This window comes from Felis catus, chromosome C2 (genome assembly GCF_018350175.1).
Source record: "Felis catus isolate Fca126 chromosome C2, F.catus_Fca126_mat1.0, whole genome shotgun sequence".
Lineage (NCBI taxonomy): Eukaryota > Metazoa > Chordata > Mammalia > Carnivora > Felidae > Felis > Felis catus.
In genome coordinates this window covers 49,855,320-49,881,298 of record NC_058376.1, presented here as the reverse complement: position 1 = coordinate 49,881,298, position 25,979 = coordinate 49,855,320, and the positions used below count along the sequence as shown (strand labels likewise).

General features: G+C 36.6%; 1 protein-coding gene across 14 annotated transcripts in view; it reads right to left on the bottom strand.

The window, feature by feature from the left end:
- ZPLD1 (zona pellucida like domain containing 1) overlaps nucleotides 1–25,979 on the bottom strand; it is a 546,704-nt gene that overhangs the window by 111,426 nt on the left and 409,299 nt on the right. For all 14 annotated transcript variants that reach the window (XM_045036883.1, XM_045036871.1, XM_045036874.1 and 11 more), the window contains one exon: nucleotides 21,618–21,788. The gene's annotated coding sequence lies outside the window, so the exon portion shown is untranslated. The remainder of the gene's footprint in view (nucleotides 1–21,617; nucleotides 21,789–25,979) is intronic.

Sequence of the window (25,979 nt, the reverse complement as noted above, 5' to 3'; positions counted from 1 at the left end):
CTACAAACTATACAAAATACCAGACTCATCAAGATAAATTATATGGCTCCATTCTGATCCTCGATATAATAATCATGTTTAGTCCAGAATCACTTTTGACCTTTTCAGGAGCACAGAACCAATCTAAGTAAGAATATGCTTCACTGAAGTTTTTCAGGAGGAAATTCCCTCAAAGGACATGCCTAATGAGAGTTGCAACAAAGTATTGAAAAGTAATAAAATAGTTACAAATGCTTATAATCTCCTGATAAATTTTAAGAGGCCAGATTCTCATTTGCCCAAGCTTAAAAATATGCATTACGGAATATATATAATTTACAACTTTCTATCAGAAACATGAATTTCAGCAAGGCTGAAGGCTGAAACAAGAAACTGTATTTTGGAGTTGGGTCATTTTGAAAATTATGACCAAATAATTCTAAAAATGGGCAATTACCTTATATCAGCCCTTTGTAAAATCTTTTTTCCTGTGGTCAGGTTTTGTGGCTGGGTATTTTCTGGTAAAAGAAAAAGTCAAACCAGTGACATTCCACTAACTCTACCCTCCTCTCCACAGCCCTTCTTGATTCAGGTTTGGTATGTGGGGGTTTGCTGGTGGGTTCTCCACATATGGTGGTTTTTGTATAGGTAAAACTGTTATCTCCTGGGTAGCTTGAGTTAAATTTTAAGTTTTCTTTTATTGCTAAAAATCTTCATACACATAGACTCAAGTAGACTAAAAATCAAGCTAATTATGAAACTTAGGTTTTATCAATATATTATATGAACTTCTCAATTTGTTTTAATGTGAAAGTAATTCCCTCTACTGGGAACCAATGTTTATACTGATCTATGTCAGTCAGTAAATTCAGAAAGTCATAGTTCTGATGAAAGCAACATTTTCTAGAAAGGGGTCCATTCACAAAGGACTTGAACAGACATTATTCGAAAAAAGATACACAAATGTCCAAAGGTACATGAAAAAAAAATGCTCAACATCACTAATCACCAGGGAAAGAAATACAAAACAAAACCACAATGAGATATCACCTCACATCTGTTGGCATGACTATTACCAGGAAGACAAGAGATAACAAGGGCTGGCAAGGATGTGAAGAAAAGAGAACTTTTGTGCTCTCTTGGTGGGAATGTAAATTGGTGTAGCCACTATGGAAAAGAGTATGGAGGTTCCTCAAAAAAATAAAAATAGAATTACCATATGATCCAGCAATCCCACTTCTAGCTTATCCAAAGGAAATGAAATTACTATCTCAAAAAGATACCTGTGTTCATTGCAGCATTATTCATAATAGCCAAGACATGAAAACAATCTAGGTGTACATCCATCACTGCGTGAATTATATACATATATATATTATATATAATATTTATAATGTATAATATATAATCAACAATAAAAGAAAAGAAAATTCTGCCATTTGCAACAGTGTGGGTGAACTTGAGGGCATTATGCAAAGTAAGATAAAGACAACTACTGCAGAATCTCACTTGTGTGTAGAACCTTAAAAAATCACACACACACACCCACACACATACACACAGAGATATAAAATCAAATTCATAGAAACAAAATTTAGATTTGGTGGTTGCCAGGGGCAGGGGTGTGAGGGTGGGGAAATGGGTGAAGGTGGTCAAAGGGTACAAACTTGGAGTTATAAAATGAATTCTGGGGATATAATGCACAGCATGGTGACTATAGTTAACAACACTATACTACATACTTGAAAGTTGCTTAGAGAATAGATCTTAAAAGTTTCACCAAGCAAACAAAAACAAAAAAATGACAACTATGCTGAGTAATGGATATGTTAACTAACCTTATTGTGGTAAACATCCATAATATATATGTATAGCAGAGCACCATGTTGCACATCTTAAACTTATGTAATATTATATATCAATTATACCTCAATAAAGCTGTAGGGGGAAAGTAAATGAGAAAGGGGAACATTCAAACACAAAAGGGGAGAAATAATAACTTGGGCATCTGGCATAGTCCTAGCATCACACTGTTTGTGATAAAGTTTTAGCACAAATACCAAACTCACCACCATCTGCCCATGAACGTCAGTGGATTCTGGCTGCACACACAAAAGCAGAGGATGGCCACATCAGAGCTAATCTACTATTGACATATGGAAGATGTATGAATGCAGCCCCCTGATGATCAAGAAGGAAGCAGGAGCTGGAAGACTACCAAAAGCAAACAGCTTTCCTTCTCTCTGCAGGCATATATGCAAAATAAATCACTCCTGAGATGGTGATTAATGTTTTATATTTGTCTACTTCTTCTTCCAATAAAATTAAATTAACGTACATCTAGTTACTTATGAGACTGAGTTCTTACTGCCTTCTCCAAGGCTAGTTTACTATTTATGAATGTGGTTAGTTGTTGTGCTTTTTACATCTCTTTAATGGTCTTGATAATGGTGAAGACATTAGAAGTTACTGTGTTTCCTCCATTTACTGGTCTTTGTCTTAGACTCCCCTGGGGTGAGGTGTGTGGTGATCTGACCAACAGACCCATTCCTGTGCTTCCAAATCTGTTCTCTTCCAATGGCTCGTGTGTCCCTACTGCTTCTAACACAGCAGCTCCCTGTGAACTGAGGTATTCTCAGCTAACATGTTGATCTGGAGTTAAACTTGTATGAAATCCAATGTAGAGTGTCATTGGTTATTCTGCCTCATATCTTTATGTAGCTTCAAACTCTCATTTCCCCTACTTGATATTGGCATTGAATTATAAATCACTTCCATTGAATACTTAATCAGGATTAGATTTTGTTTGCATATTTCCATACTGAAATGGTGATGTGCAGATGTCCTCAATGTCAATAAGTTGTCATGAGCCTTATTCCTTGGTTCTCTGACTGGAGTGTTTGAGTAATGATGTAAATAATGTAAAAAAAATCATGTAAAAATATGAGAGCCTGGTAAAGACCCATGTCCTCTCCTCATTATCTGAGTAATCTGGTCATGGTCTTTAATCTCTCTAAATCTTAGGTTCTTCATCTGAAAAATAATTTTCTGCCTCATAGTGTGGTTGTGGGATGAATCAAATTCACACAGATAAAATACCTCACACATGGTAAACACTTGACAAATGGTACCCGACAGTAAATATTTTTAACTCCACAACTCCTGATAAATCAATACATCGACAAATTCTATATAATTATTTTTAAAACTACTAATATATTGATAAATTATGTATATGATATATGAATTCATTACATTTCCTCAACAGTCACCTAATTTAGACAAAAAATAATTAAGATTGCATTTTCTTTGATGTGTTTTTAGAAGATAACTAATAGTAGGTTAATGGAGGAGAGAATAGAAATAGTTCATAAGAGAATATAATTAACAGATATGTCTATGTGTTATCAACACATGAATCTCATAAATGCTCAGTTTTGTAAAATCCAACCATAACTCGGAACCCATTAATGGTGGCAATACATGCATAGCCATTGTAAACAGAGGATCAAGCTTCTAATTCCATATTAATTCTAATATGAGTTTGCTTCTGTATCATCTTAAGATATATTTTTATATTTTCAGGTACCAGATTTCAATAATACCAAGTTTTACAAATTTTCTTATTTTTATCTTTCTGTAATATTGAGATTTGCATATGATATTATAAATAATGTTAATAAATATGATTGTCATATGCATATGTATAACATATGTATAATAATTTGAGCTAATTGAAACGTATTGCTGACTTTGTCAATCTAAAACATGTACCATAGGTAATTTCCATGAGTGCATTTTTCAAAATTGTGAAAAATAATATTCTTTGTACAATGTGAAGCAGTCAATATATTAATATTCCAGTCCCTGTTTCCAGCATATTCTCAGGGCTTCTTGAACAGGAGAGTGCTATATTCTTCCAGAAAGCTTTCTTTTGGGGGGGTATCTTTTCTCCAATTATGTAGCAACTTAGCTAAAAATGTAAGACTATGGATTTGAATTTAAAGAATGACAGCTTAGTAACAAGATAGTCTGAGATGATGCTCAAGAAGATGGACAATTCTCCTATTTTGTTTATTTGTTTTGTTTTGTTTGTTTTTATTTGGGTATAGTTGACACAATGTTACATCAGTTTCAGGTATACAGCATAGTGATTTGGCAAGTCTCCATGTTATGCTATGCTCACTACAAGTGTAGTTATCTTCTGTCACCATACAATGTTATTACAGTGCTATTGACTATATTCTGTATGTTGTACCTTTTATTCTCATGACTTATTTATCCTACAACTGGAAATTTGTATCTCTCATTCTCCTTCACTCATTTTGCCCATCTCTCACCTCCCTCCCCTTTGACAACCATCAGTTTGTTCTCTGTATTTACAGATCTGATTATGTTTTTTGTTTATTTATTCATTTGTGTTGTTTGTTTTACATTTCACATAGAATGAAATCATATGGTATTTATCTTTTCTGTCTGATTTACTTCATTTTGTATAATACCCTCCAGGTCCGTCCATACTGTCACAAATGTCAAGATCTTATCTTTGTTAGAGGGATCCTGGGAGGATGGCGGCGTAAGAGGATGCTGGGCTCACTGTGTGTCCTTCTGATCTCTTAGATTCCACCTACACCTGCCTAAATAACCCAGAAAACCACCAGAACACTAGCAGAACGGAGTCTCTGGAGCCAAGCGCAGACAAGAGGCCCAGGGAAGAGGTAAGAAGGGCGGCGAGGTGGTGCATGCTATATGGACTGGCGGGAGGGAGCCGGTGGGGGGGGAGGGGTAGCCTGCCGGCCAAGCAGAGCCCCCGAGTCTGGCTGGCAAAAGCAGAGGGGCCGGACGGAGTGTGTTCCCACAGCAAGCAGGACTTGACATCTGGAAGGTTATAAGCTAACAGATCTGGTTGGAGAGCAGGAGGGCTGGAGGACAATGGGAGGGAGAGTTGTTGAGCCCCTGATGACAGAGCTCAGCTTGGTTGGGAACAAAGGCGCTCGCCAGCACCATCTCCGTCGCCCTGCCCCCAGCCAAAATCCCAAAGGGAACCAGTACCTGCCAGGGAACTTGCTTGCACCGCACAAACACCCAACACTGTGCTTCTGCGGATCCTTCCCTCCAGCGGGTCTGACTCCCTCCCTGTGCCACAGGGCCCCTCCCGAAGCGGATCTCCAAAGGAAAAGCGAGCTGAGCCTGCCCCTCTCGCCCATGTGCACCTTGCTGATCCACCCCAGCTAATACACCAGATCCCCAGCACCACAAGCCTGGCAGTGTGCAAGTAGCCCAGAGGGGCCACGCCACCCCACAGTGAATCCCGTCCCTAGGAGGGAGGGGGAGAAGGCACACACCAGTCTGACTGTGGCCCCAGAGGTGGGCTGGAGGCAGACATCAGGTCTGACTGTGGCCCCGCCCGCCAACACAAGTTATTCAAGACAGCACAGCGGAAGTGCCCCGCAGTCCCGCACCACTCCAGGGACTATCCAAAATGACGAAACGGAAGAATTCCCCTCAGAAAAACGTCCAGGAAATAACAACAGCTAACAAACTGATCAAAAATGATTTAAACAATATAACAGAAAGTGAACTTAGAATGATAGTCATAAAATTAATCCCTGGGCTTGATAACAGTATAAAGGACAGCAGAGACTCTCTTGCTACAGAGATCAAGGGACTAAGGAACAGCCAGGAGGAGCTAAAAAATGTGATCAATGAACTGCAAAATAAAATGGAGACAACTACGGCTCGGATTGAAGAGGCAGAGGAGAGAATAGGTGAACTAGAAGATAAAATTATGGAAAAAGAAGAAGCTGAGAAAAAGATAAAAAAATCCAGGAGTATGAGGGGAAAATTAGAGAACTAAGTGATGCACTAAAGAGAAATAATCTATGCATAATTGGTATTCCAGAAGAGGAAGAGAGAGGGAAAGGTGCTGAAGGTATACTTGAAGAAATAATAGCTGAGAACTTCCCAGATCTGGGGAAGGAAAAAGGCATTAAAATCCAAGAGGCACAGAGAACTCCCTTCAGACGTAACTTGAATCGATCTTCTGCACGACATATCATAGTGAAACTGGCAAAATACAAGGATAAAGAGAAAATTCTGAAAGCAGCTAGAGATAAACGTGCTCTAACATATAAAGGGAGACCTATAAGACTCATGACCGATCTCTCTACTGAAACTTGGCAGGCCAGAAAGGAATGGCAGAAGATCTTCAATGTGATGAACAGAAAAAATATGCAGCCGAGAATCCTTTATCCAGCAAGTCTGTCATTTAGAATAGAAGGAGAGATAAAGGTCTTCCCAAACAAACAAAAACTGAAGGAATTCATCACTACTAAACCAGCCCTACAAGAGATCCTAAGGGGGATCCTGCGAGACAAAGTACCAGAGACATCGCTACAAGCATGAAACCTACAGACATCACAATGACTCTAAACCCATATTTTTCTATAATAACACTGAATGTAAAAGGACTAAATGCGCCAACCAAAAGACATAGGGTATCAGAATGGATAAAAAAACAAGACCCATCTATTTGCTGTCTACAAGAGACTCATTTTAGACCTGAGGACACCTTCAGATTGAAAGTGAGGGGATGGAGAACTATTTATCATGCTACGGGAAGTCAAAAGAGAGCTGGAGTAGCCATACTTACATCAGACAAACTAGACTTTAAATTAAAGGCTGTAACAAGAGATGAAGAAGGGCATTATATAATAATCATAGGGTCTATTCATCAGGAAGAGCTAACAATTATAAATGTCTATGTGCCGAATACAGGAGGCTCCAAATATATAAAACAATTACTCACAAACATAAGCAACCTTATTGATAAGAATGTGGTAATTGCAGGGGACTTTAACACTCCACTTACAGAAATGAATAGATCATCTAGACACACGGTCAATAAAGAAACAAGGGCCCTGAATGAGGCATTGGATCAGATGGACTTGACAGATATATTTAGAACTCTGCATCCCAAAGCAACAGAATATACCTTCTTCTCCAGTGCACATGGAACATTTTCCAAGATAGATCACATACTGGGTCAAAAAACAGCCCTTCATAAGTATACAAGAATTGAAATCATACCATGCACACTTTCAGACCACAGTGCTATGAAGCTTGAAATCAACCACAGGAAAAAATCTGGAAAACCTCCAGAAGCATGGAGGTTAAAGAACACCCTACTAAAGAATGAATGGGTCAACCAGGCAATTAGAGAAGAAATTAAAAAATATATGGAAACAAACGAAAATGAAAATACAACAATCCAAACGCTTTGGGATGCAGCGAAGGCAGTCCTGAGAGGAAAATACATTGTAATCCAGGCTTATCTCAAGAAACAAGAAAAATCCCAAATACAGAATCTAACAGCACACCTAAAGGAAATAGAAGCAGAACAGCAAAGACACCCGAAACCCAGCAGAAGAAGAGAAATAATAAAGAGCAGAGCAGAAATAAACAATATAGAATCTAAAAAAACTGTAGAATCTAAAAACACTGTAGAGCAGATCAATGAAACCAAGAGTTGGTTTTTTGAAAAAATAAACAAAATTGATAAACCTCTAGCCAGGCTTCTCAAAAAGAAAAGGGAGATGACCCAAATAGATAAAATCATGAATGAAAATGGAATTATTACAACCAATCCCTCAGAGATACAAGCAATTATCAGGGAATACTATGAAAAACTATATGCCAACAAACTGAACAACCTGGCAGAAATAGACAAATTCCTAAACACCCACACCCTTCCAAAACTCAATCAGGAGGAAATAGAAAGCTTGAACAGACCCATAACCAGTGAAGAAATTGAATCAGTCATCAAAAATCTCCCAACAAATAAGAGTCCAGGACCAGATGGCTTCCCAGGAGAGTTCTACCAGATGTTTAAAGCAGACATAATACCTATCCTTCTCAAGGTATTCCAAAAAATAGAAAGGGAAGGAAAACTTCCAGACTCATTCTATGAAGCCAGTATTACTTTGATTCCTAAACCAGACAGAGACCCATTAAAAAAAGAGAACTACAGGCCAATATCCCTGATGAATATGGATGTAAAAATTCTCAATAAGATACTAGCAAATCGAATTCAACAGCATATAAAAAGAATTATTCACGATGATCAAGTGGGATTCATTCCTGGGATGCAGGGCTGGCTCAACATTCACAAATCAATCAATGTGATACATCACATTAATAAAAGAAAATATGAACCATATGATCCTGTCAATCGATGCAGAAAAGGCCTTTGACGAAATTCAGCAACGTTTCTTGATAAAAACACTCGAGAAAGTTGGGATAGAAGGAACATACTTAAAGATCATAAAAGCCATTTATGAAAAGCCCACAACTAACATCATCCTCAATGGGGAAAAACTGAGAGCGTTTTCCCTGAGATCAGGAACACGACAGGGATGTCCATTCTCACCGCTGTTGTTTAACATAGTGTTGGAAGTCCTAGCATCAGCAATCAGACAATTAAAGGAAATCAAAGGCATCAAAATTGGCAAAGATGAAGTTAAGCTTTCACTTTTTGCAGATGACATGATATTATACATGGAAAATCCGATAGACTCCACCAGAAGTCTGCTAGAACTGATACATGAATTTAGCAAAGTTGTAGGATACAAAATCAATGTACAGAAATCAGTTGCATTCTTATACACTAATAATGAAGCAACAGAAAGACAAATGAAGAAACTGATCCCATTCACAATTGCACCAAGAAGCATAAAATACCTGGGAATAAATCTAACCAAAGATGCAAAAGATCTGTATGCTGAAAACTATGGAAAGCTTATGAAGGTAATTGAAGAAGATATAAAGAAATGGAAAAACATTCCGTGCTCATGGATTGGGAGAATAAATATTGTCAAAATGTCAATACTACCCAAAGCTATCTACACATTCAATGCAATCCCAATCAAAATTGCACCAGCATTCTTCTCGAAACTACAACAAGCAATCCTAAAATTCATATGGAACCACAAAAGGCCCCAAATAGCCAAAGTAATTTTGAAGAAGAAGACCAAAGCAGGAGGCATCACAATCCCAGACTTTAGCCTCTACTACAAAGCTGTAATCATCAAGACAGCATGGTATTGGCACAAAAACAGACACATAGACCAATGGAATAGAAAAGAAACCCCAGAACTAGACCCACAAAAGTATGGCCAACTAATCTTTGACAAAGCAGGAAATAATATCCAATGGAAAAAAGATAGTCTCTTTAACAAATGATGCTGAGATAACTGGACAGCAACATGCAGAAGATTGAAACTAGACCACTTTCTCACACCTTTCACAAAGATAAACCCAAAATGGATAAAGGACCTGAATGTGAGACAGGAAACCATCAAAACCCTAGAAGAGAAAACAGGAAAAGACCTCTCTGACCTCAGCCGCAGCAATTTCTTACTTGACACATCCCCAAAGGCAAGAGAATTAAAAGCAAAAATGAACTACTGGGACCTTATGAAGATAAACAGCTTCTGCACAGCAAAGGAAACAACCAACAAAACTAAAAGGCAACCAACGGAATGGGAAAAGATATTTGCAAATTGACATATCGGACAAAGGGCTAGTATCCAAAATCTATAAAGAGCTCACCAAACTCCACACCCGAAAAACAAATAACCCAGTGAAGAAATGGGCAGAAAACATGAATAGACACTTCTCTAAAGAAGACATCTGGATGGCCAACAGGCACATGAAAAGATGTTCAACGTCGCTCCTCATCAGGGAAATACAAATCAAAACCACGCTCAGATATCACCTCACGCCAGTCAGAGTGGCCAAAATGAACAAATCAGGAGACTATAGATACTGGCGAGGATGTGGAGAAACGGGAACCCTCTTGCACTGTTGGTGGGAATGCAAATTGGTGCAGCCGCTCTGGAAAACAGTGTGGAGGTTCCTCAAAAAATTAAAAATAGACTTACCCTATGACCCAGCAATAGCACTGCTAGGAATTTACCCAAGGGATACAAGAGTACTGATGCATAGGGGCACTTGTACCCCAATGTTTATAGCAGCATTCTCAACAATAACCAAATTATGGAAAGAGCCTAAATGTCCATCAACTGATGAATGGATAAAGAATTTGTGGTTTATATACACAATGGAGTACTACGTGGGAATGAGAAAGCATGAAATATGGCTCTTTGTAGCAACATGGATGGAACTGGAGAGTGTTATGCTAAGTGAAATAAGCCATACAGAGAAAGACAGATACCATATGTTTTCATTCTTACATGGATCCTGAGAAACTTAACAGAAACCCATGGGGAGGGGAAGGAAAAAAAAAAAGGAGGTTAGAGTGGGAGAGAGCCAAAGCATAAGAGACTCTTAACAACTGAGAACAAACTGAGGGTTGATGGGGGGGGGGGGGTGGGAGGGAGGGGAGGGTGGGTGATGGGTACTGAGGAGGGCACCTTTTGGGATGAGCACTGGGTGTTGTATGGAAACCAATTTGACAATAAACTTCATATATTGAAAAAATAAATAGACAATAATTTTTTTTGAAAAAAAATCTTATCTTTTTTATGGCTGAATAATATTCCATCATATATATGTGCACACACACACATACACACACAAACTCATACACACACTCCACATATGTATATCAAAGCAAACCAAGTGTCTAGTTCTCCTGTCTTAATGAAAGATAAAGATCCTTCTGAATCAAGTTTCATTCCAAGAATAGTATGAGGCCTTGCCTACCCAGCAATTGCACATCTCTGACTTTGGTGAAGAAAGATAGCCATTGATACACAGACAATGGGCATTATCAGAGATGGCGGACTTGGCAAAAGTACAGTTGCATGAACTAAGAAGATGAAACAACAGTGGTAGGGAAGACCACAGTGAGCTTTCTTGAAGATTCTATTCTGTCATAAATTTCAAAAAAGAAGATTGTCTCTATATCAGTAGTACCTTCAAATCTCTATGAAATATTATCAGTGTTTAAGCATATGAAGTAAGATGTATGTTCTCATATCTAAGGCCGAATTGGCATGACATAGAACTGGGCGGGCATGGTAAAAAGTTTTGAAAATGACAGTTTCTGGGAAGGCAAGACACAGTGGCCAAGGGATTATGTAGTCTCAAGCACATTTGATAAGCCCTCAATTTCTAAGGAGTATGAAATGTGCCAAGAGGTGGGTGAAAAACAGTGATGAGAGTATCCAGGTGGTAATGATACTCTAAAACCCACATTGACAATAGACATCAAGGTGAGTTGCTGGATGTTAGGAGCTGTCCTCCATCTTTGGGAAGGAGTGAGGCTCCCAGTCTTTAAGGGAAGATGAGGGATTTTAGTATAAAACATTAAATAGCAATCATACAGAAGCTCAGTATAATAAATGGAGACACAGAAAGTGATCCTGGATTCAGGAAATCAGTTGTAACAGGTCTATTCTCTGTTAGAAAGAACTTTGATGAAAGAACTATGTGAAAGAACTATTTTTTTTCATCAGAAAAAAAAAAATGTTCCAGATAAATCTCACAGCAAGAATGGTTCAATGACTGTATCCTCAGTCAAAAGATAAGGAAGATGCGCCAGAGCAAACTCCCAGCCAAACTGGAATGGATAGAATGGAGCTTCTTAAATTCTTTCCTAATTACATGTTTATCAAGAAACGAGTCTATGGTCTATCTGGGAGGGTTGGCATGGTAACTAGGGTTTGCACCGTCTGAGAAAATGGGGCAAGTGAATCCTGTAAGTGGCGAGATCCAGTGAATTCACCAGTGGACAAGCTAGGCAAGTAGGAACAAAAGGATTGAGATGTGAGCCAATATAAAGGGTGTGACAACTACATAGACACACTGTTCAGATACAGTGAGGAATATGCTACATAAGCTGAGAACATTGGATAGAAATGTGTGTTCATCAATGGAGTACTATGTGGCAATGAGAAAGAATGAAATACGGCCTTTTGTAGTGACATGGATGGAACTGGAGACTGTATGCTAAGTGAAATAAGTCATTCAGAGAAAGACAGATACCATGTGTTTTCACTCTTATGTGGATCCTGAGAAACTTAACAGGAACCCATGGGGGAGGGGAAGGAAAAATAAAAGAGGTTAGAGTGGGAGAGAGCCAAAGCATAAGAGACTCTTAAAAAAATGAGAACAAACTGAGGGTTGATGGGGGGTGGGAGGGAGGGGAGGGTGGGTGATGGGTATTGAAGAGGGTATCTTTTGGGATGAGCACTGGGTGTTGTATGGAAACCAATTTGACAATAAATTTCATATATTTAAAAAAAAAAGAATAATAAAACTAATTGAACAGTAAAAAAAAATAAAAAGAAAAAAAAAGAAATGTGTGTTCATGCAAGTTGGGAGGATAAAACCCAAAGGAAACTGAGTCCCTGAAAATAAAAAGAGCTCCAGAGCTTCAGTGGTTCTCAAAATAAGTCAAGGCAGACCTCTGACATGAGTATGTGGACATGGCATGAATACATTCTCAGAAGTTTGCTTAAGACCTATGGCATGTAGGTATTGTCCCTTCCCTTCTAGGGATATTTACTAATTCTCCAAAGCCTGCTTCTTGGTAAACTCCAGCAATCACCTGCATTACTTACAGTGAACTTAGAGATATACCATATTCTCAGGGTCTCCATGTATGACACTGTGTGTGTGTGTGTGCGCATGCACACGTGTGCAAATGTGTGCACACACGCATGTAAAGGTGGACAGAGAAGCAGAGAAAGGCTGGGTAAATTGAAGACTGTCATTGTATGTAGCATTTTATCTTCCAGAATTTTTGATAATACATTAATTCTATTTATGAAAGTTAGCCTGTGTATTGATGGTTTTATGTCAATATTAATGACCAGAGCAACAAAACCATGCTTGAGGGTGGAGCCTGAAAGACTGAGATGAAATCAAAGTGGGCACCACCACAGAAGCATTTCGGAAGGAAGAGAACTTCATTGTATTTCAATGGAGCGCTTGTCTTATTTGCCTCTTCTAATTAAAGCACTGAGAAAGAAGAGCAATTTTTTCCCAAATTGCTGAGCCCTCATAACCAATAATGCCATGTTAATCATCATTTGGGAAGATGGAAAAGCATTTAAAATTCAGTGCTTTTTTTCCTAACTCAAATTTGTCTCTTTGTCCAATTTTGTCTTTATTTTTATATATACTGATATTTATCTTTGATATATTATGTCCTTCATTTAAAATAAAAATATTATGAGTTTTATCATTATTTCTAATGTGTTATTGACCAATAAGAGATTATTCAAGTTCACCTGCTTACAGCTGTTTTTTCTTTAGAATACATAGTGTGTCACCAAAAAATGTTTAAAATAATAGATGTGTGAAAATGTAACAGAGAGGAGACCAAGTAAAATTTAGAAAAGGAAGAACTTATTTATTTAAAGGTGAAATATGAAGAGAGATATGAAAAACAATTACTGAAGGGATAATATACATAAAGGTGCTATATTCTTTTAATTTAAAGCAAATAAATATACATTTAGTCATAGTGTATTCTGGAATGAAAAGAGGATATTACGAGAGAAACTGCAGCTAATACTATACGCTCCTTGTAAAGAAATTAGAGAGATTTTGAAATGAATACTAACATATATCCAGTCTACGTAACAGAAACTGTATTTCTTGGAACTGTAGGCAAAGTCTCCAATAACACATTCAGAGAACAGAATTAAAAGGACAATATTCCAGGAAAAGTAGATATGAACTTAATTCACACTAAATGTAAAGACAATAAATGAATGGAGTTATTACTTAAAGGAGTAATGAAGGCAGAAGCCCAACTGCAAGCAAGAGAAGGAGGAATTTTTTGTCAAGGCAAATTTACCTCCTTTGCCATTTTGCCCTGGGTGGCCTGGATGACCTGAAAAATTCAGGGAGCTTGAGGAGCAATTTGCAATAGGGTGGACACAGTTGGCAATGATTGGATTTCTTAAATGCAAATAAGTAATATTATTTCTGCCCATCTATTTATTATTCACTATCACTTAACCATGACAAGAATAAAATGCATTTCTGACATGAAAATGTACTTTGTTTACTTTACTTTTTAGTGAACACCTCTCGCTGTAAAGTTCCTAATAGGAAGTCTAGCAGAAGTAATTACTGACCTCAAACTCATAGCTATACTGAACTTGAATACACAGCAATAATATTTTTGTAAGCAATTTTAATGTCAAGAGAAATTTATGATGGCTTCCCAGAGCAATGTACATTAGAATTACCCCATGGGCACAAGGGTAAATTAGGTTGAACAAGGAAATCAGTGGAAAAATAGAATACAAGTAAATATGGAAAATATGACTTGTAAAAGTATTAATCTTCTTTTCCATGAAGCATGAAAATTGTTTTACTTGTTGGAATAATTGGCCAAGGAATTTGCAAGATGATAGATTTTATTTAAAACTAGTTTGAATTATATGGAATTTTGTAATAGTTCCCTTTTTGATGGTATACACAAGCAATAAAATCAATATAGGCCTTTATTTCTTTAGATAACCCTGATGAATTATTTCACTTGAGCCTCTTTGCTACAGAAGGCTTACATAGAATTAGCTAGCAACAGGTCACAGATTCTACCCAATCATTTTACCAATGGGTGTTGACTGGGATAATGACTGGGTTGCTGTATCCTTTAGAAAAAGTCTACAAGAGATTACACCATGACAAGCATGTGTGAGATTATTAAGATTACTCTGATGTTTGACTATAAGCATAGTAATCTAGCCTAGCTGTGTACATACTCAATTCCAGCAGACAATCTCTTAGAAGGCACTAAAGATTCTGAGTTCTCTGCTAGCTGTGGGTTGTACAAACCTCAAGGATATTAGGAAACTCTTGATATTGAAGTTTATTGATAGTGTTTCTAATAGAAGATATGCCTCTTGACTGTAAAGGATAAATTAGGTTAGGCCACCAAAGAATAATGAAATAAATAGTGGTCCTCCAGTGACATCTAAGCCCCATTCAGATGAAATGTCTCACTGTCCCTGAGGAACTTGGAGGCAATATGGTTGGTAAGTAGGTGAACACGGATAATTATATCAGTAAGTCTTCTGGCATTTAGAGTATTTGAAAAAATAATAGCTATGTTTATTAAACTAGACAACTTCCTTTCCATCTTTAATCCCCAGCTTCCTTATTTGGAAATTTCAAGTAATGACAGAGCTATAATAATGCTTCAGAAGATTCCAATCAATGGTTGTTACACAAATATAACACAGATAGTGGCACAAAGGAAAAAAAAAACATTTAGGTAAAATTTTACTAGGGAATAAAAGTACAAATCTAAAGACTTAATAATATTAATAAGATATAGAACTAGTAGTTAATGAGAATTAAAAATGTCTGAAATGTATGTTTCTATGTTAGAATGAAATTTCCTTCACTTCTGATCTTGAGCCCAGGGTCACAAGGATACATTAGGGTAGAAGGTTCATGGTAATGGAAAACTAAGTGGCATAAACTCATGTAACAGAGCCAAGGACAAAATCAGGATGATATATCACTCATCTGCTTCTCCAACTGCAAAAATAGAGGTCAATTAATCAGTCAACAAATATATAATGACTACCCACTGTGTGTTCAGCAGTGCAAATTAGCAGATCAGTACCTGCTCTAATTTTAACTCATAGTCCATTGGGAGACCAACAAGATTCTTTTTCTATTGAATTTGGATGAATTTATATAGTTATACCTACGGGAAGAATGGAATCACAAATTCCCTTCTTCAGCCCATATCTGATGTAATTTACCCTATGTGTTGTCTCTTTCACTTGGAATCCCAGGGTTATACAGTGTGCCTTAATAACATATGGTTAGTACAAAGAGTACATCTATGTTTCAGTAATCTACCCAATAATGAAAAGTCCATTCATGGTCCAAAGATAAATCTAACACTGGACTGCAGTGTGGTGGTTTTTAGCTTTGCTGTGACAACTACTCTTCATTGTGAAAAGGAAAGAAAAACTTTTTAAAAAAATCTCTTGCTGAATTATAAAAGAGAATAATTCATTCCCAATTATTTCCTTTTTGAATATAGTGGCTTATAGAAAGAACAAAAAGTATGCAGCTGGCTTACATTAGCTATTGATAAAGTTAAATGGATCCATTTCAAGGTAGATTTTCCCACGATACTGGTTAGGGACAATGTAAATCTTTCTAAGCTGTCACCAAGATTGTAAGATTGAAAAAGAAGAAAAATTACCCACAGCATGAAATAATATTTCTTAAAATGCAAATATTGAAACTAATTTCTAAGAAAGTTATGGAGACAAAGAAAAATGGAGAATATAGTGCTTTGTTAAACAAAAGCAAAAATTATCAGTCGGTTATTTGAATGGATATTATTAATGCACAGAAATTTAGCCAGGTTAGGAAAAGAAAAAAATGTCTCATTTGCAGATTTAGAGCACACCTCAGTTAACTGAAATTCAGATTAAAGGAGAAAAGAATTTCAAAATTGACTTTATGACAAATGTTTAAATTTAACACCTCACCCTTCCTTGAGCTTCTTATTTACCTACATTTAAACCAGCCTTCTCCAACTGGAATAAAGCTGAGTACTGAGAGAATTTTTAGGAAATTCAAACCCAAAATATATTTTCCATTAGAAATATTTTTCCAGGGTGCCTGGGTAGCTCAGTTGGTTAAGCGTCTAACTCTTGACTTCGGCCCAGGTCGTGATCTCACCGTTAGTGGGTTGAGCCCCACATGGGGCCCTGTGCTGGCAGCACAGAGTCTTTTTGAGACTCTCTCCCTCTCTCTCCCTCTCTTGCTGCCCCTCCACTGCTCATACTCTCACTCTTTAAAAATAAATAAATACACATTAAAAAACTTTTTTTAAAAAAAGAAAAATAAATTTGGCAAAAATTAAGGACAAAGTAGGATTTTTTGACTACTATAAAATATAGAACTCAGCTTGGGTTAAACTTTGACCCAGGCTAAATCTAGAGAAATATAATAAAGTAGATAAATAAACTAGACATCCAACTTGGCTAACTCTTTCACCATCTACAAGTCTTTATTCAAATCTCACCTTCACTGCAAGGTCAATGGTGACTACCCAATTTAATGCTATAATGTGCCCCCTCTCTGACATCTCAATCACTTTATCTGACGTTCTCCATTTTCTTTCTTCCATAGCATTTGAAAATTAAGACCATCTATATCCACAGAGCTCACCCATCAAAACTGAGACCTGACGCCCCAATTTGAACATGACATACCACATTTTTACCCCAGAAGATAAAACTATAATCCAATAAACAGCTTCACTCTTTGCTTCAGGAAATGCAAACTGATTAAACCAGACAGTACTCATCTGGGTGATTATCTCTCCTATCAGGCAAGAGACTGCTCACACTTATCAAACAAGAGTTTACTTTTCAAGAATCCTTCTACTGATGTTATTATATTACAAATTCTGTCTAATCCCAGTAAATTTCCCACCATGAAAGACACATCTTTCTTTCAAGTTTATTTATTTTGACAGGAGAGAGAGAGAGAATGCAAGTGGAATAGGTATAGAGAGAGAAAGAGAGAGAGAATCCCAAGCAGGCTCCATGCTGTCAGCACAGAGCCCAACATGGGGCTCGATCCCACGAACTGTGAGATCATGACCTGAGCCAAAATCATGAGTCAGACGCTCAACTGACTGAGCCACCCAGGCACCCTGAAAGACGCATCTTAAACCACTTGATTTCAGGCCCCAAACATGATAAACGCACTTTACAAATCTGCCACCTTTGAGACACTACCACACCTCTGTCAAGGTAGTGTTTGCCCTTACTACAATAGATCAAATAAATTTAATTTTGTTTACTCATCAGATTATTTGGTAGTCAAGGGTCAACACATTTATCACTTCAGACATACTGTACATTACTTACTTTTCACATTTATTGCTTATTTTAGGTCTCCTCCAACTAGAAAGTGTGTTCCATGAAGGCAGGGATTTTTGTCTGTTTTGTTCACTAACATTTTCCAAATATTGAGAACAGTGTACTTGACTACAGTGTACTTGTAGAAGGTACTTGACAGATTTTTTTTTGTTAACTAAATGAATAAAAAAATGTATAAATGAATGAATGATATATAGAACATTCCACCTAATAGCAGCAGAATTCTCATTCTTCTTAAGTATACACAGAACATGCTCCAGGATAGATCACATGTTACTTCACAAAAAAATCTCAACACATTTAAGAAGACTGAAATCAAACCAAGTAGTTTTTCCAACCACAATGGAATTAAACTAAAAATCAATAGCGGAAGCAAAACTGGAAAATTCACACATATGTGGAACTTAAACAATATGATCTTGAATAACAAATGAGTAAAAGAAGAAGTCAAAAGAGACATTAGAAATATCTTCAGACAAATAGAAACAAAAACACAACTTACCAAAACTTTTATGATATAGTAAAAGCAGTACTAAGAGGGAAATTTATAGTGATAAATGCCTACATTAAATATGAAGAAAGATCTCAAATAAACAATGTTATACCTCAAGGAACATAAAAAGAAGAACAAACTAAGCCATAAGTTATCAGAAGGAAAAAAATAAAGATTTGAGCAGAAATAAATAAAACAGAAAATAGAAAACAATGGAAATTTTTTGACAAAAGTAAGAGTTGGTCTTTTGAAAATATAAACAAAATTGACAAGTCTTTAGCTGAACTTACTAAGAAAAAAAAGAGAAAATTAAAATAAATAAAATCAGAAGTGAAAGAGAAGAGATTATAATTGATGCCACAGAAATAAAAAGGATCATAAAAGGCTACTATGAAAAATTGTACTCCAAACTCAAGAATTTCAAGGATAATGTAGAAGAAATGGATAAATTCTTAGACATACAATCTACCAAGACTGAATCATGAAGAAACAGAAAGTCTGAACAGATCTATAACTAATACGGAGACTGAATCATTAATCAAAAACTCTCAACAAAGAAAAGCCCAGGACCAGATGGCTTCACTGCTGAATTCTAAAAAACATTTAAAGAAGAACTGATGCGCATCTTTCTCAAACTCTTACAAAAAAAAATTGAAGAGGAGGAGACACTTCTAAATTCATTTTATAAAGCCAACATTACCCTGCTACCAATGCCAGACAAAGATAAGACACCACAGAAAGCTATAGGCCAATATCTCTGCTGAACACAGATGCAAAATCATTTCCAAATATACAAGGAACTTTTACAACTCGATAGCAAACAAACAAACAAACAAACAAACAACCAAAAAAACTGACTTTTACATGAACAAAGTCATTGAATAGACATTCCTCCAAAGACAAACAGGTATATGAAAAGATATTCAACATCACTAATCACCAGGGAGATACAAATCAAAACCACAATGAGATACCACCTCACATCTGTCAAGATAATCAAAAAGACAATTAAGTGTTAGTAAGGATGTGAAGAAATCAGAACCCTTGCATGCTATTGGTCAGAATGCAAAATGGTGCCACCATTATGGAAATAGTATGGACATTTCTTCACAAATCAAAAATAGAACTATCACATGATCCAGCAATCCCACTTCTGGGTATTTATCCAAAAATATTAAAATCAGTATCTCAAAGAGATATTAGTGTCCCCATGTACATTGCAGCATTATTCACAGTAGTCAAGACGTGAAATCAACCTAAATGCGCATCAACAGGGGAGGCTGGGTGGCTCAGTGGATTAGGCATCTGACTTGGGCTCAGGTCATGATCTCATGGTTTGTGGGCTCAAGCCCTGTGTTGGACTATGTGCTGACAGCTCAGAGTCTGAAGCCTGATTCAGATTCTGTCTCTCTCTCTCTCTCTCTCTCTCTCTGTCCATCCCCTGCTCATGCTCTCTCTCTCAAAAATAAACATTTAAAAAAATTAATAAATAAATAAATGTCTATCAACAGATGAATGCAAAGAAATATGGTATTTTTGTACAATGGAAGATTATCCAGCCTCAAAAAAATAAGGAAATTCTGCAATATGTGACAACACGGATGAACCTTGAGCATATATGCTAAGTGAAATTAGCCATTTACAGAAGGACAAATACTGAATGATTCCACTTATATGAGGTATCTAGAATCGTTAAACTCATAGTAACAGAGAGTAAAGTGGTGGTTACCAGGAGCTGGGGGAGAGGGAAAACTAGGGAGTTAGTTGCTTTTCAATGGTATAAAGTTTCAGTTATGCAAGGTGAATGAGCCTAGAGATCTGTTGTGCAACATTAGCCTATAGTTAATAATGTATTGTACACTTAAAGGTTTACTAAGTAGATCTTGTGTTGTGCTCTGACCACAAGAAAATTAAATTTGGTTAATTTAATTTAGTTAGAAATTAGTTAAATTTAATTTGACTTAATTTAATTTAAAAAAAGAATGAAGAGATTGCCCACCTACTGCACTGTGCTTAGGGAAATGTGCAAAATACATAGAAGATACTGCCCTTGCCTTGTAAAACTTACAATCTATTTATAATAGCAACTTGGACAGTGCTTAATGGGCACTATGTACTATTCTAAATATATTAACATCATTAAAATGTATCAAATATTAAATATATGAAATATATGAAATAATCTAAAATTTGCAACAACTGTATAAATAGGGTGATGTTAAATAAAAACATTTATTAACAGGTACAACATGGGCACTGACTTGTGAGGACAGATAGGGGACATAGTGTTGGGACAGCATCCTAGAGGCCCTCAACTGAGTAGAATCACAGGGAAGAGCAAAGCTGCACTGAGAAGGAGAGGCATCCTGGGGGCCTGAGGCCTTAGCTATTTATCAATCATTGTGAAGCATTTCAGTGTTCTGACAAATTTGCACAGGTATATATTAGCTCACGAGATTGGTCATATTATCATCCTCATTTCATAGACAAAGAAATGAAAGCCCAGAGAGCTGAGTGAGTTGCATACAGCCATCGAATGGGGGAGGCAATATGTGAATTTAGACAGTCTGACACTAGATCATGTTCTAACTGCTGTACTATACTGCCTCATATTTACAAAGAAAATTATTAGCTTTAAAAACAATGAATAGCTAGCCAGCAACTAATGGATTCCAGGCACCTTTCAAGACAAGATGTAGAGGGAGTGAAGCACAACTGAAGTAGAATCTCAGAAAAGTTAGTGGTTCTAGCAAGAAGTACTACAAGTCAGGAAAAACTGTGACTAAGAAGATGAAGATTTGTCTTCAATAAACCAAAGGTGAAAATGCACTGTTTGCACATATTATCTGAATAATTGCTCCAATTTCCCATTATGTTGTATCAAAACAGTGGTTTGGAAACAAGAATTTGTGAAGTTTCCAGTAACATCCCCAGGGATGTGGCAGCAGTGGTTCCAACTGCACTTTGGCCAACTCTCTTTTCATTTTGGAAGTAGATGATTAACCATGATTGGCGGCTATTGCTAATGACAACAGGAAAACTGTATCATTCATGCCAGGAATTCTCCTAAATGCAGAGTGGAGGAAAGCAGATAAAGCCCTTCTTCCCTCATTTTCTCCATTCCCTACTCTGCCTCTACAGTGGCACTCTTTCTGGAGCTGTGTCCAACTACCTGGTATTGGTTTACCATAGCACACAGCCCAGGATTTGTGTTCCAGGTTCTTGTAAACAATGCTCACCTGAAATGGATCAGCATCACCATTCGGAAATAAAATGTGTCCATTGCTTTCCATTGCTGGGTTGACCTTTCATCATAGTTAAAACAGTGATTTGGGTTTACCATATCTCCCTTCAAACCATTTTAGGGTGATGATTGGCTTAAGATGCTAATGACTCTGCATTTCTTTCAACTGAAAGAGATAATTAAAAAAAAAAAACATAGACATGATTTCTTATTAGTTCCATGACATTTTTAACAGAATATCATTATAGCCCAAAGTTTAAAAGATTGTATTAGTTAGTATTTGTGTTTCTCAAATAGTAATACAAAAACCAGATGACTGATAATTTCAATAAAATGAGCAATGTGATAAACATTTAATAAACTAGAAAACAATACCAACTGGAGCTGAGAAACTAAATCCCATAACGCCAGCTTTCATTTCAAATGATCTCCAGGTGGCTGCTAGCCAATTCGCCACATGAGAAAAGCCTGACACTTTTTGGAAAACAGACTCCAACTATTTAAAAAAAAAAAAAAGAAAGAAAAAAAAAGGAACACTCGGTAGAGAATAGACAATGTTGTGCTAAAAAAGCTATGTTATTTTGCCAGAAAAAAATTCAATCTGTGTGCAAAATACCTCTTCCCATGTCTTTTGATCTGATGTAGCACTTGTCCAAATGGATGGGCTCCCTAAAGGGAAAACCCATTTCAAACATTGAGGAGCTCTAACAAATGCAGAGCACTCAACCTCAGGCTTAAATATCCCAAATGGTCTCTTGCTGGTAACATGAGAACAAAATCAGTGTTTCACTCAGAAAACAGCTTTCCTGGCTTTTCTCTTCTGTTCCATTTGTGCATTGATATGAAGATCAGAGTCGAGGACTTGAATGTGATTTAGAATCTCGATGCAAACAATGAGACATTAAACACTTTCTGGTCCTCTAAAATCTGTATTCAGGCTCCTCTCTTTTCAGGGTATAATCACAATCCCATCAGTATTCGAGGGATTTGTGCACACAGACTGCCTCTGTCAAAATTCTAGCAAGTTAATGCATTCAAACATAGCTTGGTTGTGCAAATTATTGCCTTAAAAGGAGGATGTAACTTGGTATTTTGACATATGTTGTTTTATACAGAACACAGTATCTTTTTTTCTTCCTTTGAGTCTTTTAGTTTTAACTTAGGCACTTGAAAATTTGGAAAATGAAATTAAACTTTAAAAAATGAAAGAAAAAACAAGCATAATGATCTAAAGTCACAAAGAAAGGAAGGCAGAGACCAAAATCACCATCCTACTTTGGTCATGCAAAAGGAGGGAAGACTTTAATCCTGAATCACAAAGACTTTGGACTTCCTGTCTTTTCAAACTGATAAATAATGTTGCAAGCATTTATTCATTTCCTGAGATTTAACAACATGTATTGCTTTCTTTCATCACTTTGCCAATTTACTCAAAGCAAATTACTACTTCAAGCTCTTCATAAATCCTATAACCTCTATATGCTTAGTTTCCTCATGGGTAAAATGGGAATAATGATGCTTAGTTTGTGGGGTTGGTATAAGGGTTAGAAATAATATATGAAAATCACCTAATAGTACCTGGAACATAATGGAGGCCGTCACTATTATTATTACCCAAAAGTTATATCTGGACATGTAAATTGGAATAAAACACTGAGGCAGTTTTCATACTAATTCAAACATAACACATTTTCTTGCAGATTCAAGATAATTGAGGTGAATGTTGGAACATTCATTTGAATTATCAAGATACATAAATCATTTCAATTTCCCACTTTATATGTCCAGATATGGCTTTTGTACATAGCCCCAGAGCCATACAGAGATTTTTGAAACTTCACCCATTACTGAAAGCCCTCAGCATTGTTTAACCAACTATGATACACAGCTGCCAAAAGACTGCAGGACAAGCTCCATTTATTAGTAGGGCGGCTTACTCAGATATCAAAAACCAAGAAAACGAATCTAATGTATGGTCCGACAACTATCCCTCATATAATTTAAATCAGTAAATCTAAAATCTGCCTGAATGTGGAGTAACAGAACAATGGGCCATGTTCAGAAAACATCTTTGTTTGAGTTCCTATATTATAAATTTCTAGGGCATCCTAAAAAATTTTGCAGGGACAAAATAAAATCTGTAAAATAAAGACAAAAATGATTTTTTCTACCTAAAATTTATATATTTCCTGTGTTTTGGTCTCTTAGAACAATCTTAATTAATGACAGTTGTTCAGGGAAAAGAGAAATGTAGTAAAACCTGCTCTTTAAAAAAGGGTGGAAGGTTTGAAAAAAATATATAATTGCCTTTTAACTGTAGGTATTACTTATCAAGTTGTTTACCAGCTATAAAATACTGTGCATATATGAAAGGTTACTGAATAAAATTTGGGATCTGAAAATTACAAGCTCTATACCCTAAAAATAATATCAGAGCAGCAGCATGATGTTGGAGAATTTGCACTGAACCAAAATCAGAAGGAATGTTTGGACTCGGGCTCCTAATAAGGCACTAAGCAATCCTGAGGACCTCATATATTCTTATCAACAAAATGAGAGGATCAGACCAAATTGGACTCCCTTTGACACAACTATAACAGTTTATGTCTCCTTCACCATGTAATTTACCTTTGGTCCAGGCCAAATAATCATAATACAAATTTAATTTTAGAAACACGATTATTTTCACAACTATTCTGGGCTGTATTGGGACTCTCTGGATTTTCTCACCAGACATAAAATAAGTGAGGAGGAAGTTCAGCTCCATAAACACTGGGATCAATGATGAAGGAAAACAAAAAAAACTCTGAGATAAAAAGGAGCTCAAGAGCCCAGGGCAGTATAATAGGGGCAGGTCAGACAGGACCCACCAAATATACATATATATATATATATATATATATATATATATATATATATATGTTATTGTCCAGAGGCAAGTCAGCTGGAAAAGACATATAAGCCTTTTTTTGTACAGGTAAATCATATTAAGTTTGTAAGGAGATTTTATTTGGTAGCTATTGGGGAAATCTTTTAGAAACCAGGTAATGAGAAAGCAGATTTGACTTCGAACACTTGGGTTAGTCTGAGAACCAGTAAGCAAAGACTAATGACCCCAAACACGATTGTTAAATGAGGAATCTAATAAACCCAGTAAGGATCTATTTAGAGTACAGCCTGTTAAGACACCACTTACCAAACAAAATCAAGTCAAGTTAATTCAAATGATAAGATAGTACAACTATCACTTGCCATGTAATCTATTTCAAGTTTTAACACTAAAGATCCTTATTCATCTTCATACCTTTCCCATGTATCTTTACATCTGAAATTCCCATTTGAACTAGGTGATTGATTGTTAGACTTAAGAAAAGTAAAAGAACAAGACAGAGTTTCAAGAGAAAGCTTATATCCCAGCTACCATGATGTAATGGAATCTGAAGTATAAAGGAGCCTCTTGCTTGGAGGTTAGAGAGATGCTTAGTCTTAAAGGTGAGAGTGAATTCAGGAAGCATCTAACCACCCCTTTTGTTTTATATATACCCAAGTATCCAACTCCATGCTCTCAAAGATAAGCTTTCACTGGTATCTTTTGGCCATGACTATTAAGTTACCATAGCCATCCATGAACTCTTCCCATTTGCCATCAAGTACCAAGAGGTACCTAAAGAGGTACCTAAAATTCCCTGGGTTCCAGTCTTTCTTACCACAATTGTGTAGCAGCAACCCTGTTTCACCTTGATAACTAGAATCAGTCACTTAAGTCAGGAGAGCAATTCCTTTATTTGCTTTTCGGTTGAGCGGCCTGAAGAGGCCAAAGGTAACATATGGCAATCTCTGATTCCAATGAATTGGAATTCTGTTTTAGTCTCCTATTGTGATCATTCCCTTTTAGGAAATAAGAGTTTTCATACCAACAGGACCAAAAAGATTCAGAAAGAGAAAGAATAAATTTGGAGAGGATTATTTGGGATGAGTGAATAAATCTACTCTACTTAAAACCCTTGGTTCCTAGACTCTGGTATTAACATTCTGCATGGTCATTGGTTTAAAGCATATATTGCATCATTTATGACAGTTCCTCAAATCCACAAGTGTTGTCACCCAGGCAGCTTTGTAACTATGTATCTAATAGGCCATTCCACTGCTCTGTTAAGCCACCTGTGTTTTGGGGCGAAAGGAAAAATGATAAAACCACTGACACAGTTTCCATTGTATGAGGGGTCATACCATTCCTTGTGGGTCATATGTTTTATGGTCTACTACTTATTTTTAGTCAGGTCTTTTGTCAAATTCCTGAAAGGAACCTGAGGGGGAGTAGGTGGTATCTGTTACATTCTTAAGAGGAGCCTTACAC